The 19,644-nt window shown below is 39.2% G+C and overlaps 1 non-coding gene across 1 annotated transcript; it reads right to left on the bottom strand.

Annotated features, from left to right (window-relative positions):
• Positions 1 to 16,060: 16,060 nt before the first annotated feature.
• On the bottom strand, positions 16,061 to 16,191 carry LOC128578812 (small nucleolar RNA SNORA70). The gene has a single exon (XR_008377922.1). It is a non-coding gene; the product is annotated as a small nucleolar RNA SNORA70 (small nucleolar RNA).
• Between the last annotated feature and the right edge of the window lie 3,453 nt (positions 16,192 to 19,644).

A 19,644-nucleotide genomic window follows, 5' to 3' on the forward strand; every position in this document is an offset into this window, starting at 1 on the left:
TGAGAGATAATCTAGTTGGAGCCTTTCAGGCAGAACCTAGGAGATCTGTGTGGAAACTAAAATTGTTGGGCTGAAATCAAACTCAGATACCCCAGATTTTGGGGTTCTCCACTGTCCTTTACCATTGATTGATAAAATGAGCTGCCACTTATACTGGTAACCATCCCCCAAGCCTCCCAAAGCTCCCCCTTGGGCTACAGAGTGGAGGGTCTCTGAGACCTGGCCTTGCTTTTTCCCATTTGTGCAGGGATGGGGCTGGGGGCAGGACTTCCCTGACAAGAGGTCATGCAGCAGTGTCTCTTGGTATCTCCCATGAGACACTCCCTGACCAGGGGTGGCTCTTAGATAGCAAGCTGAAATGTTCCAGACCAAGTGCCAGCTTCACCTTCAAACCAATTAACAGAGTCATGTTTCCACCAGAGTCTGGGCAACAACAGATTCAAAATGCCAAGGTTTTTGCCTATGCTAGGGGGAGGTGGATCTGCAGCTTGCTGAGCTGTTCCAGCTACAACTACATCCCCAGGCAATCAAAGTCCAAAAGCCCTTGGTCTTTGCTGAAGTCTGGGCCACAGCTTTCTCCCGCAAGTTGGGCAAGAGAGATCCATAGCTTGCAGTCTCCTTCCTCAGAATTTCCCAGGTCTCCTGTCTCTCTCCAAGTTGGTAGGAGGGTGATTCTAGGGCTGAACCACCAGGGGGAACCCTCAGGCCAAATAGTGCCACTCTAGAGTGTGGGGAAAGTTCTCCTCTACTGTGAGGAAGACTCAGAACAGATCCTGCCTTGCCAAAAAGTAGTGTAGTTGAACTGCCATTTCCTCCCACAGTGCAGGGCATGGTGCACTCAGTTCACCAGGCTACACTATCCGGAGGTCCCTCAGATATCCTGCCAGACACATTGCAGGGCAAGGCCTGTCTCCCTTTCCTCCCATGGCCAGCTAAAGATCCTGCTGGTTGCTAGTGACAGAGCCAGTGGCCTTTTCAACCCTTACTCCCTTGGTTGCTATGGGGAGATAGTAGAGCTCAAAGGTCCTTAGTCTTTCTGGCACCTGTGGGTGGGACAGCCTCTCCAGGCTCTCTGGGCCAGGCTAGAACTCTGATTAATCTGCAGTGAAAAGTAGGCCTCTGCAGGAGGCAGTCTATTGGACAACCCAAGAAAGATGGGAGTTGGGTTGTGACCACAAGGTGGAAGGCAGCTGGAGCCAAAATTTCTCACTATTCTGCCAGGCAGGTGGACACCCAGAGGTGGATAGTTGTAGGTACAGGAAAACTGTGTCTTTCTAGGGTGAGTGCTCCTGTAGTTTGTTCTTTGAAAAGCTCCCAGGTAGGGAAGGTGTCCCTCCTTCCCTTCTATTCTCTGGGCTTCTCCAGTCTAGTCTACTCCATAACTGTCCTCCATTCTCTTCCTTCCTCCTTCTCATCTTCATCCTCATGGTTTGTCTCAATGGGGTCACTGAGCACCTTGATTTCTCCTCTTTGTGATCTACCCTTCTCCATTTCAACTACTCCTAGTTCATTTCAGTCCAATTTTCCTCTTTCTAGATGGGAGCTTTTGAACAAAAGCTGCCTCTAGTTGGCCATCTTGTCTTGTCTCCCCAATTTTTCTAATTTTTAGTTGATTTGGAGTCTCACTCTTGCTCAGGGTGGTCTCTTAACTTCTGAGCTCAAATAATCCTGCCACCTTCTTCTCCCAGACTACTAATTTTATAGTCATGAGTCACCACTCTTGGCCTCTTCTAGCTATTTTTGAGACTTTCTCTTTGTCCTCAACTTTTTTTTTTTGCTATGTTATATCTTAGCATAAATCTTTTAGAATTTGTCCTACTTGCAACTTGTTGAGCTCCTTGATGTGTAGAGTAATGTTTCTCATCAAGTTTCATAAAATTTCAGCCATTATTTATTTGAATCTTTGTCTCTTTTCTTTCTCTTCTCCTTCTGGTGCTCTCTTTATGCATATGGTGGTGCATTTAATATTGCCGTAAACATCTCTATGACTCTGTTCATATTTCTTCATTCTTTTTTCTTTCTGTTCTTAAGACTGTGTAATCTCCATTAATCTAACTTTAAGTTCATCTATTATTTCTTATGGAAGTTCACACCTACAATCGAGCCCCTGTAGTGCATTTTTCATTTTAGTTATTGTACTTTTCAACTCCAGAATTTTTATTTTTAAAAAATAATTTCTCTGTATTGATTACTCTGTTTGTATTGAGATATTGTTATCATCTTATCCTTTAATTCATTAAGCAAGGGTTTCTTTTAGTTTTCTGAATGCATTTATTATAATAAGTACTTTGAAATCTTTGTCTTTTAAATCTGACAAATCTGCCCTTTCATGGGCATTTTCTGTTTTCTGCTTTTATTTTCCTATATATGGCTTACATTTTCATTTTTTTTTTGCATATCTCATATATTTCTTAGAAATCTAGACATTTTAGAGAACATATTGTAACAACTTTAGATACTGACCCTCTTCGATATAGGGCTCCTTCTTATTGTTTGCTTGTTTGTTTGTTCAATGACATAAGCTAGCTGGCTTAGTATTTTTGCCCTGCCATGCTTGGGTTAGAGTGTTCATTTTTATGAGATATGGATGGAAGGAGAAAGGTAGCTACACTTGTTCCAACCGTTCTTGGTTGGAATAGAGCTTCTGTAACATGAAGGTGGAAAGAATGAGAAATAATGGTTGCCTACCTCTACTGGGGAGAAACTCCATCTTATTTACTATCTGCCCAGAGTCGAGGTCTATAAGTCAGCTTGAGACACTTTTGTTTTTTTACTATAATTAGTAGATTATTTTGAATAAATAAATCTTTATTTGGTCCGTGGCCTTGGAATAATTTTCAGAGACTTTTAAGTGGTTGTTTTTTAAAATTATTTCCACCTGTTATGGCTTTTTCTCCAGGGAAGTGCTAATAGACCATTTCATACCTCTGTTCTGGATACAATTTATCTGTTTAACATCTTCCAAAATTGTCAGATTATTTTTCAGAGTGGTTGCACCATTATACATTTCTATTGTCACTATAGGAGAGATAAGTTTCTCTTCATCTTCATCACATTTGGCATTATCAATATTTTAATTTTAGCCATTCTATAATTTTTTCATTCAAAAAACATGAAGCAATATTTTAGACACTCTAATAAGCATGTGATTGTCTTTATTTGCATTTCCCAGATGACTAGTGATGTTCAGCATCTTCACACCTGCTTTTTAGTCATTTGTACATCTTTTGTTTTTTCTTTTGAGATGAGTCTCACTATGTTGCTCTTGGTAGAGTACTGTGGTGTCACAGCTCACAGCAACCTCAAACTTTTGGGCTTAAGTCATTCTCTTGCCTTAGCCTCCCAAGTAACTGGGACTACACGAGCCTACCACAACACCTGGCTCTTTTTGTTGTGGTGGTGGTGGTGGTTGTTATTGTTGTTTAGCTGGTCCAGGCTGGGTTTGAACCTGCCAGCCATGGTGTATGTGGCTGGTGCCATAACCACTAAGCTATGGATGCTCAGCTAATTTATACATCTTTTTGTGATTTTAATTTTAATTTTCCTATGGCCAGTGGTACTGAATATCTATTTTTGTGTGTGTTTGTTTGCCAGATATATATTTTTTGGTGAAATACCCATTCAAGCTTTTTGCCCATTTAAAAATATTGGGTCCATTCTTTAAACTATTGAGTTTAGAGAGTTTTTAATATATTTTAAAACATGAATATTTTGTTGGATATGATTTGAAAATAATTTCTCTCACTGATTTTTGGGGTTATTTGTTCTTCTAGTTTTCCTAGGAAAGAGCTATTATTTTTTTAAGAGACAAGTTTTTACTATGTTGCCCAGGCTGGTCTCAGCAATCCTCCTGCCTCAGACTTCTAAGTAGGTGGGACTACAGGTGAACATGCCTGGCTTTTCAATTGACTTTTGACAAAAATACAAGTCAATGGAGAACTGATAACCTTTTCAAATAAATGGTGTTGGAACAATTTGATATCTATATGTAGGAAAAGTGAACTATGACCTCTACCTCATACCATACATGTATAAAAATAAAATATGTAGCAATATAAAAGAGTGAACTGGAAGAAAGTTGACTTTCAGAATGGTGGAATGGGAAATTCACCAAATGCTCTCCCTCTCCAGTTCATTCCTTTTTAAGAAATGAAGAGATTGGGGTCTTGCTGTGTTGCCCAGGCTGGTCTCAAACTCTTTCCCTCAGACGATCAGACCACCTGAACTTTCTGAGTAGCTTACATTATAAGCACAAGCTCATTCCATTTTATTGATGTATAATATTCTACTGAATGTATGTCCCTCAATTTGGTTGTTTCATGATGTGTAAATAATACCCTGATGAAAGAACTGAAAATTGACATTACATTTGATCCTTCAATTCCATAACTAGGTAATCTACCCAGAACAAAAATCATTTTCCCACAAAGACATTTGCACCAGAATGTTTATTACAGACCAATTCATAATTACCAAGTTGTGGAAGTAACACAAATGCCCATCAACCCATGAATGGATTAATACATTTTGGTATATGTATACCATGGAATACTATTCAGCCATGAAAAGATGGAGTCTTTACATCTTTCATGTTTACCTGGAAGGAGTTGAAACATTCTTATTATTAAAGTATCTCAAGAATGTAAAAAAAATGTATGCAGTGTACTCAATACTATTATGAAACCGATATGTAAACACATATACACTCATGAATGATAAAACACAAATATAGTCTAGCAATATTGGACGGGTGAGGAGGGAGGGAGGGGAAGGGCAATTGGTGGGAGGGGGAGGAAATTTTGTGGGATCTCACCTAACGTACACAATAAAGGGTATAATTCAAAATAACTAAGAGTAAATTTTAAATGTCTTATCAGAAAAAATAAGTGAAGTAATGGCTATGTTAATCAATTTGATTTAAGCATTCCACATTATATATTAAATCATCACTTTATATAACATAAATGTATACTTTATTTAATTAGAAATTAATAAAAAATATTTTCAAAAAAATCCTGAGACACATGCAAGAATTAAAAAACGGCATAAATACTAATACACAAAACAGCATGGATAAATCTCAAAAGTTTTTCTGAGTGACAAAAGCGAGAATGAAACAGAAGATACTGTATCACTTAACTTAGTGAAATTTAAAAGAGAAACAAACTAACTGATAGTGACTGAAAACAGAGCAGTGACTTCCTGGGGCTTTGGATTTAGAGAAGGAGATTGATTGCCATGCTGTGTGAGGCAACTTTTCAAGTGCTAGAAATGTTCTATGTCTTGATTGAATGTGTCAATTATTTAAAAATATTATTTTCTTCCCCCCCAATATTTTAGAGGGTACAAATACAGGTATTTTTGGTTACATGGACCACTTTTATAATGCTTAAGTCCCAATTTTAAGTGTGCCTACCACCCAGATAGTATACATTGTACCTGTTAGGTATGTTTTCACCTACTCCCTCCTCCTCCCACTCCCCCTGGTTGATTTCCACTGAACTTTACGTCTCTCTATACACATTTGTGCTATTGGCTAGTTCCAATTTAATATTTAGTATGTGTGGTGTTTGTTTTTTCATTCTTTAGGTCCTTCACTTAGGATAATGATCTCCAGTTCCATCCAAATTATTGCAAAAGGTATTAAGTCATCTTTTTTTCATGGCTGAGTAGTATTCCATGGCATACATATACCATATTTGATAATCTACTCATGAATTTATTTGATAATCTACTCATGAATTTACAGGCATCTAGGTTGATTTGGCATCTTTGCCATTGCGAATTGTGCTATGATAAACATTCATGTGCAAGTATCTTTTAGAAAAAATGACTTCTTTTCATTTAGGTAAATGCCCAGTAGTGGGATTGCCAGATCAAATAGTAGATTGGCTTTTAGTTCTACAAGGAATCTGCATACTATTTTCCATTAAAGTTGTACCAATTTGCAGCCCCACCAATAGTGTATAAGAATTGCTTTCTCTGCTTGGTGCCCATAGCTCAGTGGTTAGGGCACTGGCCACATACACTGAGGCTGTTGGGTTCAAACCTGGCCTGGGCCTCCTAAACAACCAGTGGGATTAAAATGTGTCAAACGGTCTATAAGACCAGCATATGGTGCCCCATGATCATGTTAATGTACACAGCTATGATTTAATAATAATAAAAAAATAGCCAGGCATTGTGTTGGGCATCTGTGGTCCCAGCTACTTGGGACGCTGAGGCAAGAGAGTCACTTAAGTACAAGACTTTGAGGTTGCTGTGAGCTGTGATGCCACATCACTCTACCGAGGGCAACATAGTGAGAATCTTTTTCTAAAAAAAAAAAATCCCTTTCTCTTTACGTCCAAAGCAACATTTATTTTTTTGGGGTGTTTTAATAAAGACCATTCTGATTACAGTAAGGTGGTATCTCATTGTGGTGATTAGCGATGTTGAGCATTTATTCATATTTTCATCGGCCATTCATCTATCTTATTTTGAAAAGCTTCTGTTCATGTCTGAATGGGGTTGTTTGATTTTTCTCTTGCTGATTTGCTTTGTTTTTTTGTAGATTCTGTCTATTAGTCTTTTACTGAATGTACAGTTTGCAAGTATTTTCTGCCACTCTGTAGGTTTTCTATTTACTCTGTTAATTATTTTCTCGGTCATAAAGAAGCTTCTAATTTAATCAAGTCCAATTTATTTTCATTGGTGCTGTGATTGCCATTGGGGTCTTCTTCATAAATTCTTTTTCTAGGCTGATATATAGAAGTGTTTTCCCAACATTTCCTTCTAGAATTCTTATAAATTCATACTTTACATCTAAATAATTTATCCATCTTGAATCAATTTTTGTAAGTGGTAAGAGATAGGGATCTTGTTTTATTCTTCTTTATGTAGCTATTAAATTTTTCCAGCAACTTATATTGAATAGGATTCTTTCCCCCAGTATATATTTTTGTCTGCTTTGTCAGAGATCATAAGACTATTTTTGGATGGTTTTATTTGTGGGTTTTCTGTTCTGTTCCATTGGTCTACATCTTTATTTTTGTGTTAATATCATGTTGATTTAGTGAAGGGGTTTTGGGTCACCAGAATAGAGGTCCTTGGCACAAGGAATGAAGAAGATTGACACAAAGTCTGTGTCAGGGGACTGAGGAACTCAGGGAGAAGAAGCCCTCCGGAGTAAACTTTGGGTCAGTATTTATTATCGCAAAGCAGGAAAAAGTGGTTAAAAGTTACTTATCACACATTGGCATTAAGAAAAATGGAATATGGGAGGCGGAGCAAGATGGCGGCCGAGTAACAGCTTCCTTGCATCTGGGCACCGTGAGTCTGAGGAGATAGGACTTCAGGCATCTCTGGCTGGTGGGAACTGCCTATCATCACTCCTATGAGGATACAGGGAGTCAGCGAGAGACTTCTGGACCCCAAGAGGAGGACTAAAATAGTGGAAAACTGGCAAGTGGTTGCATGTGTTCAATCCGTCTAAACCCACCCACAGCTGTAAGTTCAGTAGCAGCGAGACTGCAAACCAGAAAGGCCTTACCTGTGAACTGTTTTGGTGTCTTTGGACTTGGCACTCAGCTGAACTGCCTTGGGGAGAGCCTGAGCGGGAGTGCAGAGAATTTTGGCGGTTGTCTAGGGCCCCAATCTGAGCCGCTGAGCCAGACGGAGCTACTAGTGTTTGGCGGTGGGTCACACGCAACCATTGTCAGTGATCTGCCCCAGCAAGCTACGCCCTCAGGGTCGCAGAGGTAGAAACGGGTGGGAGCTGGTAACCCAGCAACCAAGTAGCCTAAGGGTGGGGTCTGAGCCACCTTGCAGCCCTAACCCTCAGGGGCAGAGTGAGACCGGTTTTGGCACACTGGGTGAGTGGATAGCCACTTCAGCAGTGATTCCAGCAAGAAAGCTGGGAAAGCTTCTGCTCAGCAAGTTTACAAGTTCAAAGTGCCTTTTAAGTGGGCTGAAGAGAGATTTAGGGTGTCTACCTGCTGGGGTTTGAGAAATCAGCAACCTCCAGTCGTATCAGAACTCTGATTAACATCTCATACCCCAGAAGACCACGTGTTGCCCAGACAATATTCAATAACATATACAAACTGCTTTGTTTTTGGTTGTGTATTTTTTACTTTTTTTTTGTTTGGTTGTTTTTTTTTTTGTTTATTTTGATGTTGTTGATGTTCTTTTGTTTTTTAATTTCAATCTTTTCCATACAGATCCCTTTTTCTTTCTCAATTTTTCTAGTTTAATTATAATTTCCTATTGCTGCCTTTTTCAATAACTAGAACTTCATTTTTGCTAGTGTTTCTACCGCTATCATTTGGTTTTTCACCCAATTTTATCCCCGTAAAGTTTTCTGTTTTCTTCTTTTGGTTTGATTTATAGCATTTTTGTCTTTCCTCTCTACTTGGTGGAGGTGGGGTACTGTGTCGGATCAGGTTAGCAAAGAGCCGCTGACCTCAAGGGAACCACCCAACTGGGCACCCCCAGAAAGTGGGTTTTTTTAAGGTTGTGTCAAAGTACCCTACTGTACACTTATATTGCCCTGTCTCCGTCTTTCTGTTCCTCTCTTCTTTTTGTCAATATTCCTTATACCCACCCCCTCTCCTTTCTCTATCTTTCTTTTTTTTCTTATCACTTGGTCCTCCTTTCTTTCATCCCTTTTTTGCTCTTCAACCTTCTCACACTTCTGGTCCTGTAACCCTTAGTCCACAGGCAGAAGAACTTAAAGAGTAAGAGGAAGTGAAAGGAAAACTGGGGCAAGGAAACAGATAAAAGAAATCACTCATGAGGAAGAATCAGCAGAAAACTCCAGGCAACATGAAGAACCAGTCTAGAACAACCCCACCAAGGGACCATGAGGTAGCTACTGCAGATGATTCCACTTGTAAAGAAATTTTAGGAATGACAGAAAGGGAATTTAGAATACACATGTTGAAAACAATGAAAGAAATGATGGAAACAATGAAGGAAATTGCTAATAAAGTGGAAAATAACCAAAAGGAAATCCAAAAACAGAATCAAATAAGAGATGAACGATATGAAGAATATAAAAAGGATGTAGCAGACCTGAAAGAACTGAAACAGTCAATTAGGGAACTTAAAGATGCAATGGAAAGTATCAGCAACAGGTTAGACCATGCAGAAGAAAGAATTTCAGAGGTAGAAGACAAAGTTCTTGAGATAACTCAGATAGTAAAAGAGGCAGAAAAGAAGAGAGAGAAAGCAGAACGTTCACTGTCAGAATTATGGGACTTTATGAAGCGTTCCAACATACGAGTTATAGGAATTCCAGAAGGGGAAGAAGAATGCCCCAGAGGAATGGAAGCCATACTAGAGAATATTATAAAAGAAAATTTCCCAAATATCACCAACGATTCTGACACACTGCTTTCAGAGGGCTATCGGACCCCAGATCGCCTCAACTCTAACCAAGCTTCCCCAAGACACATTGTGATGAACCTGTCCAAAGTCAAGACAAAAGAAAAGATTCTGCAAGCAGCCAGGAGTAAGCGCCAGTTGACCTACAGGGGCAAATCCATCATAGTGACTGCAGACTACTCTAATGAAACTTTCCAAGCAAGAAGACAATGGTCATCTACCTTTAATCTACTTAAACAGAACAATTTTCAGCCCAGAATTCTGTACCCTGCTAAGCTAAACTTCAAAATTGACAGAGAAATCAAATCATTTATGGATATACAAACATTGAGGAAATTTGCCACAACAAGACCAGCTTTACAGGAAATACTTCAACCTGTTCTGCACACTGACCACCACAATGGATCAGCAGCAAAGTAAGAACTCAGAAATCAAAGGACAGAACCTAACCTCCACACTGATGCAAAAGATAAAACTAAGCAATGGACTCTCACCAAATAAGATGAATAGAATACTATCACACTTATCAATTATCTCCATAAATGTTAATGGCTTGAATTCCCCACTGAAGAGACATAGATTGGCTGACTGGATTAAAAAACACAAGCCATCCATTTGCTGTCTGCAAGAAACACACCTGGCTTCAAAAGACAAATTAAAACTCCGAGTCAAGGGTTGGAAGACAATTTTTCAGGCAAACGGAATTCAGAAGAAAAGAGGAGTTGCAATCTTATTTTCAGATACATGTAGATTTAAAGCAACTAAAGTCAAAAAGGACAAAGATGGTCACTTTATATTGGTCAAGGGAAAACTACAACAAGAAGACATTTCAATTCTAAATATTTATGCACCCAACTTAAATGCTCCCAGATTCTTGGAGTAGACCTTACTCAGTCTGAGCAATATGATATGTGATAATACCATCATAACAGGGGACTTTAACACACCTCTTACAGAGCTGGACGGATCCTCTAAACAGAAATTAAACAAAGATATAAGAGATTTAAATGAGACCCTAGAACAACTATGCTTGATAGACGCATATAGAACACTCCATCCCAAAGATAAAGAATATACATTCTTCTCATCACCCCATGGAACATTCTCCAAAATTGATCATATCCTGGGACACAAAACAAATATCAACAGAATCAAAAGAATTGAAATTTTACCTTGTATCTTCTCAGACCATAAGGCACTAAAGGTGGAACTCAACTCTAACAAAAATGCTCAACCCCACCCAAAGGCATGGAAATTAAACAATCTTCTGTTGAATAACAGATGGGTGCAGGAAGAAATAAAACAGGAAATCATTAACTTCCTTGAGCATAACAACAATGAAGACACAAGCTACCAAAACCTGTGGAATACTGCAAAAGCAGTTTTGAGAGGAAAATTCATCGCTTTAGATGCCTACATTCGAAAAACAGAAAGAGAGCACATCAACAATCTCACAAGAGATCTTATGCAATTGGAAAAAGAAGAACAATCTAAGCCTAAACTCAGTAGAAGAAAAGAAATATCCAAAATCAAATCAGAGATCAATGAAATTGAAAACAAAAGAATCATTCAGAAAATTAATGAAACAAGGAGTTGGTTTTTTGAAAAAATAAATAAAATAGATAAACCATTGGCCAGACTAACTAGAAATAGAAAAGTAAAATCTCTAGTAACCTCAATCAGAAATGATAAAGGGGAAATAACAACTGATCCCACAGAGATACAAGAGATCATCTCTGAATACTACCAGAAACTCTATGCCCAGAAATTTGACAATGTGAAGGAAATGGATCAATATTTGGAATCACACCCTCTCCCTAGACTTACCCAGGAAGAAATAGACCTCCTGAACAGACCAATTTCAAGCACTGAGATCAAAGAACCAATAAAAAAGCTTCCAACTAAAAAATGCCCTGGCCCAGATGGCTTCACTCCAGAATTCTATCAAACCTTCAAGGAAGAGCTTATTCCTGTACTGCAGAAATTATTCCAAAAAACTGAGGAAGAAGAAATCTTCCCCAACACATTCTATGAAGCAAACATCACCCTGATACCAAAACCAGGAAAAGACCCAAACAAAAAGGAGAATTTCAGACCAATTTCACTCATGAACCTAGACGCAAAAATTCTCAACAAAATCCTAGCCAATAGATTACAGCTTATCATCAAAAAAGTCATTCATCATGATCAAGCAGGCTTCATCCCAGGGATGCAAGGCTGGTTTAGGCATGGGTGGCACCTTTCTAAAACTGATTGAAGCTATCTATGACAAACCCACAGCCAATATTTTACTGAATGGAGTAAAACTCAAAGCTTTTCCTCTTAGAACTGGAACCAGACAATGTTGTCCTCTGTCACCTTTACTATTCAACGTAGTGGTGGAAGTTCTAGCCAATACAATTAGGCAAGACAAGGAAATAAAGGGAATCCAAATGGGAGGTGGTAAAACTCTCCCTCTTTGCTGACGACATGATCTTATACTTAGAGAACCCCAAAGACTCAACCACAAGACTCCTAGAAGTCTTCCAGAAATACAGTAATGTTTCAGGATATAAAATCAATGTCCACAAGTCAGTAGCCTTTGTATACACCAATAACAGTCAAGATGAGAAGCTAATTAAGGACACAACTCCCTTCACCATAGTTTCAAAGAAAATGAAATACCTAGGAATATACCTAACGAAGGAGGTGAAGGACCTCTATAAAGAAAACTAGGAAATCCTCAGAAAGGAAATAGCAGAGGATATTAACAAATGGAAGAACATACCATGCTCATGGATGGGAAGAATCAACATTGTTAAAATGTCTATACTTCCCAAAGCAATCTACCTATTCAATGCCATTCCTATCAAAGTACCTACATCGTACTTTCAAGATTTGGAAAAAATGATTCTGCATTTTGTATGGAACCGGAGAAAACCCTGTATAGCTAAGGCAGTTGTTAGTTACAAAAATAAAGCTGGGGGCATCAGCATACCAGATTTTAGTCTGTACTACAAAGCCATAGTGCTCAAGACAGCATGGTACTGGCACAAAAACAGAGACATAGACACTTGGAATCGAATTGAACACGAAGAAATGAAACTAACATCTTACAACCACCTAATCTTCGATAAACCAAACAAGAACTTACCTTGGGGGAAAGACTCCCTATTCAATAAATGGGGTTGGGAGAATTGGATGTCTACATGTAAAAGACTGAAACTGGACCCACACCTTTCCCCACTCACAAAAATTGATTCAAGATGGATAAAGGACTTAAATTTACGGCATGAAACAATAAAAATCCTCCAAGAAAGCATAGGAAAAACACTGGAAGATATTGGCCTGGGGGAAGACTTCATGAAGAAGACTGCCATGGCAATTGCAACAACAACAAAAATAAACAAATGGGACTTCATTAAACTGAAAAGCTTCTGTACAGCTAAGGAGACAATAACCAAAGCAAAGAGACAACCTACACAATGGGAAAGGATATTTGCATATTTTCAATCAGACAAAAGCTTGATAACTAGGATCTATAGAGAACTCAGATTAATCCACATGAGAAAAGCCAACAATCCCATGTATCAATGGGCGAGAGACATGAATAGAACTTTCTCTAAATATGACAGACGAATGGCTAACAAACACATGAAAAAATGTTCATCATCTCTATATATTAGAGAAATGCAAATCAAAACAACCCTGAGATATCACCTAACCCCAGTGAGAATGGCCCACATCACAAAATCTCAAAACTGCAGATGCTGGCGTGGATGTGGAGAGAAGCGAACACTTTTACACTGCTGGTGGGACTGCAAACTAGTACAACCTTTCTGGAAGGATGTATGGAGAAACCATAAAGCACTCAAGCTAGACCTCCCATTTGATCCTGCAATCCCATTACTGGGCATCTACCCAGAAGGAAAAAAATCCTTTTATCATAAGGACACTTGTACTAGTCTGTTTATTGCAGCTCAATTTACAATCGCCAAAATGTGGAAACAGCCTAAATGCCCACCAACCCAGGAATGGATTAACAAGCTGTGGTATATGTATACCATGGAATACTATTCAGCCATTAAAAAAAATGGAGACTTTACATCCTTTGTTTTAACCTGGATGGAAGTGGAGGACATTATTCTTAGTAAAGCATCTCAAGAATGGAGAAACATGAATCCTATGTACTCAATCTTGATATGAGGACAATTAATGACAATTAAGGTTATGGGGGGGAGCAGAAAGAGGGATGGAGGGAGGGGGGTGGGGCCTTAGTGTGTGTCACACTTTGTGGGGGCAAGACATGATTGCAAGAGGGACTTTACCGAACAATTGCAATCAGCGTAACTGTCTTATTGTACCCTCAATGAATCCCCAACAATAAAAAAAAAACTTTTTTTCCCTATTAAAAAGAAAAAAAAAAGAAAGATGCAATATGGAAAGTGTCTGACAGAATTGTCTCCAATTTGTTTTGCAAAATCTCAGTCCTGAGCACAACCTGTCTCCAGCTTCAAGAGACCTTTGGAATCTAGAGAATCTTTACCATCATTACTATTGACTCACCTCACACATACATTTTCTTTGGCCTAAACTATCCTGTTCCCCAAATAACAATTACTGTCACCTGAAACTGACTAAATAATAACTCACATGTCCTGTGCTGCTCATTGTGGTCTTCATCTCTCTTTATTATTTCTGAATGTTTAATAATAAGTCTTTAAGAGGGTTGTAACCTGCTCTTATTATTGACATTTTCTCTGCAGTTTCATAGGGCACCTCGGTAGTTTTCTGAATCTGAATTCCTGTGTGGGAAGGGCTGGAGTAATGGAAGGCTATTCCAGTTTACTCTTAGATTTTTCTCTTTATTTTCCATTAAATCTGAGTTACCTTCTTGTACCTAATAACAGAACATGTACACCATTATTGTATCAGACATCATGTTGTGCACCTAAAAAAAAATTTATTCTTAAATCAGTCAGTCTATTCATCCATCTAACTTGCTTTTAGACCTGGGGATGTTTAGGGGATTCATCTCTCCATCTTTTTCCTTTCTTGGAGGCTGAGTTTGACTTTATCTACCTTCATATCCAAGTAACATCTCCTTGGTTTGCTTTCTGACATTTCTAAAGCTAAAACAGTCTCCTGGGCGGTTCATTTAAAACATGCTGTTAGTTTCTCTGACTTGTGCCAAGGTCCTTAAGCTGTTGCTGTGCCAGCCAGATTCTCAAGGCCAAGGCATTACCACCACAGTCTTTTTTAAGTGTGTTGTTGTTTCTTTGTGTGTGTGTATTTTGATTTTTCCCACTTTGGATTTGTGGTACTTTCTTTCTTTGTTTTTTCCTGCCACTTCAATCCTAGAAGTAGCCATATTCTTCATGAATCAGGGCTGTCACACTTCTTGATCTAGTTTTCAATAAAGCTCATCACCCTTTTGAGTCTTTGAAATCCATAACCTGGACCAGGGCCTACCTAAATGAACAATCAGAACCAATTCAAGAGTTTATGGTCAAGGAAGGGGGGACTTAGAATCAAGGCATACAAGTCATAAACATCTTTACGTGGGTCACACTAAGTTGCCCTCTTTGACAATGAATGTAGTTCAGAACAGGATAAAGAACAATGTAATTTGGGCAACTGGTACCACCTACTAACAGTTAAAAGTCCCAATAAATCTTCATCTACTGAAGCTCAGTCTGTAGCCATGACAGAGAAACAGAATGGAAGAAGGGAAAAAAATCTATGGTTACCCAATCATGACACTGTGCTAAAGAATATGTCCAAAAAAGATACAGTAGCTTTATTTATAATAGTCAAACACCAGAAACAACCCCAATGCCCATTGGCAAAAAGAAAAAAAAGGATAAACAAATTGTGGTATTTTGTTACATAGGAAACTCAGAAAAATAAAAATAAATTTAAATTAAACATTTTGAGAAATGTTTCATAGGTGCTGTTGTGTACTTCATGTTGCATCATATCACAAGGCACATAATAATGTGGTGTTTCCTAATAATAGTAATACTAAGTTTAATCACTTGTTTAAGATTTCTCCATTGACACAAATATTTTTTCCTTTGTAATCAGAAAATTTATTGGGGGTGTGTGATACTTTGAGACTTTTTGCATATCTTTCTTTAACAGTTTCCCTCCAATAATTTTTAGCATCCATTGATGATCCTTACCAAAATCTATTATATTGGGCTGAAAAATGATTTTCTAAATCCATCATCCTTCTATATTTATTAGCTGCTATTCTTCTGTAATCAAAAACTCTCCTTTTTAATTTTTTTTCTTCTTTTGGAAAGGTAGTAGGATTTGTTGGCAGGTGCAAATGAGGGGGCAGCACAGTGGACGCCCTTATGAGTGCAGAACCTTCCAGTTTTCCAGGGTGCCATTATTGGGGATGTATTTGATCCCACAGCCATCTGGGATGAGCAGCTTTTCAGCCACCATATCTTCAAATTCATCTACATTAAATTTGGTAAAGCTACACTTCTTTGAGATGTGAATCTTCTGGCAGCCAGGGAACTTGAACTTGGCCCCGCACAGGGCCTCAGTCGCATGCTTCTTGCTCTGCACAAGCCATTGGTGACTTGGCCAATATGAATCCTGGCTATAATGCCCTGGGGAGTTCCAAATGCATGGTGCATTCCTGTCTGGAGCCTAGATTGGGGACAGCACAAAGTCTGACACATGAACATATTTTGGAAAGTACTATCTCCAAGGTCCCTTAGAGCAATCAATACAAGCAACAGGCTGCATACACTACTAGTGAGGCTGCTGTTTCCAGCCTTTGCACACCAGGCCTCCAGGAAGAAATGAGTCATTTTTTTGTTTCTGAATTTTTTTTTTTTGGTGGTATCACTCTCACGGACTTAGAAATAGGGGAAAGAGGAGTCAAGTTGGCCAACTAGAGGCAGATTTTGCCAAAGGTTCCTGTCCAGAGGGAGGAGGGAGAAATACTGGACAGAAGTGGACTCAGTGAAGCTGAAGTTGGGGAGCTGAGCATGGAAAGAAGATAGAGAGGTGCACATCATCTCTGCTAAGATAAGCTGTGAGTCCAAGAAAGACAACAAAGATCGAGTATAAAGCCCATTGCCAAGATGTCAGAAACCCATTTTCAAAGTAGGAGTCTAAAGGAAGGCTGTCTTCAAGTGAGCAGGGAACAAAGGACCTCTCACATTACCACATGGGAGAGAGCCACTAAACCTAGGTTCTCTTCCTCTAGGGAGTTCCCACCTCTGAGCCTAGGCATCACCCTGCCTGGCACAACATTGAACAAATATTTTCTCTGTGATTTTGAACACATAGTTCACCCATCTCCCCTGACTGCCTGAAGGTCTGCCTTCTGAAGAGCCTGGAGTGTTTGGCGAATTCACTAAGAGGCTTGAGCATTGTGTGGGCCAGCAAACAGCAGCACAGAAACAGTGGTGCATGTGGAAGCAGGGGCACAAGAAGGGAGGGACACATGCAGACACAGTGGTGCCTGCAGAATTAGTGGCTCAAGCTGAATCAGTGGTGGGCATGGAGGCAGTGACACCCCAGTTCTGACTTTGGTGGATGATCTTTCCTGACTCCCCTTACCACTGGAGGGGACCCTGCTCCACCTCCTCAGGATTGCACAGATGGATCTGCCTGCAAAATTCTGCTTTCTAGCTACTTGGCACCCCTTTGAACTCTTTCAGGTGAGCAGTGTTTGTACTGCCTGGGACAATCTTATTGGATACTTCAACTTTGGGTATCCACCTAGGGACCCTCCGAGGTTGAGTGGTGGTGGTATTGTAGTGGAGAGGGATATAGTCTCCTTCGCCAGCTGTCACTGGCAGGGTGTGAGCTGCCACAGGTGTTTGTATCTTTCTGAACCAGCTGAGATTCCAGCATAATACTACAACTCATTATGATTGGGTAGATGCAGCCTGACATCAAGACAGAGCCAGCTTGCATCTTCTCACCAATCTGGCCCTCAGAATCTCTGGCTGCAGCTCTGAAATAGACCTTTGAAAAGTTATAGGGAAAAAGTCCCAATCATAAGCCCCAGCTCATTGGTGAAGGGTTGGTTAGCTCTAGTTCCTGGGGCTAACCCTGCCAGTTTTAATTGCCAAATAGTGGAAAATACTCATGGGGAGGAACCAGCAGAAGAACTCTGGCAACATGAAAAATCAGAGTAGATCAATTTTCCTATGAAATGACAAGGGAGATACAACAGGAGATACCATCCATAGAGAAATTGCTGAAATGTCAGAAATATAATTCAGAATATGAATGGCAAATAAGATTAATAGAATAAAGGAAAAGATAGAAATAGAAATCCAAAAAGTAGTTCAAAAATTGTCTCAAGAAATTAATGATTCAAAGACAAAGTCACCAAGGAAACGAACATAGAGAAAAGACATAGCAGAGCTCAAGGAATTGAAAAAGGCATTTTAGGAGCTTAGAAATACAGTAGAGACCCTCAGTAATAGAGTTGAGCAGGCAGAAGACAGGATCCCAGAAATTGAGGAAAAGGCTTTTGAATGATCCCAATCATTCAAAGAAGCAGGAAAAAGGAGAACAAGAACAGAATATTCCCTGAGAGAGTTATAGGATCAATCTAAAAGATCAAACATCCAAATTATAGGGATTCCTGAAGAAGAGGGTAGTCCTAAAGGCACAGATGCTCTACTCCACGACATTATGGTGGAGAATTTCCCAAGCATTGCAAGAGATACAGAAATTCAGAGAGTAGATGGTTTCAGAACCCCAGCACAAATCAATCAAAATAAAGCATCTCCTAGACACGTTGTAATTAACTTTGCCAAAGTTAACATGAAGGAGAAAATCCTGCAAGCAGGCAGGCATAAGAAAAGCATTATCTACAAAGGGAAAAATATCAGGATGACCACAAATCTTTCAACAGAAACTTTTCGAGCAAGAATAGGATGGTCATTGAATTTCAACCTTCTAAAAAAAAAACAACTTTCATCTCAAGATCTTGTATTCAGCTATACTGAGTTTCATTTGTAATGGAGAAATCAAATATTTTAATGACATCCATATGTTAAGGAAATTTGCCATAACTAGACCAGCTCCCAGGAAATACTCAGACCCATTTTTCATAATGACCAGCACAATGGTCTACCACCAAAGTAAACTCACCGAGAATTTAAGAACAAAACCTAGCTTCCACAATGCTGAAAGGGTTAAAAATATGCACAGGACCTTTGAATAACAAGATGGCCAAAACACTACCATACCTATCAATTAATCAATGTGAATGGCTTTAATTATCCTCTAAAGAGGCACAGGTTGGAAGCTGTGGTATATGTATACCATGGAATACTATTCAGCCATTTAAAAAGATGGAGACTTTACATCTTTTATATTAACCTGAATGGAAGTGGAACATGCTATTCTTAGAAAAACATCACAAGAATGGGGAAGCAATAATCCCATGTACTCAATTCTCATATGAAGACAATTAATGACCTAGTACATGGTGGAGGGTGGAGGAAGGGGAGAGCAGAGAAAAGGAAGGAGGGAAGGAGATGGAGGAAAAGGATAGTAGAGAGAGGAAAGGGGGAGGAAGATGGGGAAGGGAAGAACGGAGAGAGGGGAGAAGGGAGGGAGGGGGGTCATGGTGTGTGACACACCTTTTGGGGGCAGGACACAATTATAAAAGGGACTTTACCCAAAAAATGCAATCATTGTTACCTGGTTCTTTGTACCCTCAATGAATCCCCAACAATAAAAAAAAAGGCACAGGTTGGATGACTGAATACAAAAACTCAGGCCAGGTATCTTGCCTCCAAGGGATACACCTTACCTCAAAGGATAAAACAAGACTCAGGGTGAAGGGATGGACAACTCAATATTAATATGAAACCAATATACAAAGAATTATACACTCATATGAATGATAAAACACAAATACAGTCTAGCAAAATAAGAGGGGTGAGGAGCCAGAGGGGAGGGGAAGGAGGCAGGGCGATTGGGAGAAGGGAGGGCATTTGGTGGGATCTCACCTAATGTGCACAATGCAAGGGTATATTTCAAAATAACTAAGAGTACATTTTAAATGTCCTACCACAAAAAGTGAGATGATGGTGATGTTAATCAGTTTGATTTAATCATTCCACATTGTATATCAAATAATCACATTGTACCCCATAAATGTATACAGCTATTATTTTAATTTTATATGTGGTTATATAATTCTCCCAGCACCATTTATTGAAGAGGGATTCATTTCCCCAGACTATGCTTTTGTTTTGTTTATCAAAGATCTGATGATGATAAGAGGATGGTTTCATCTCTAGG

This window comes from Nycticebus coucang, chromosome X (assembly GCF_027406575.1).
Source record: "Nycticebus coucang isolate mNycCou1 chromosome X, mNycCou1.pri, whole genome shotgun sequence".
NCBI lineage: Eukaryota > Metazoa > Chordata > Mammalia > Primates > Lorisidae > Nycticebus > Nycticebus coucang.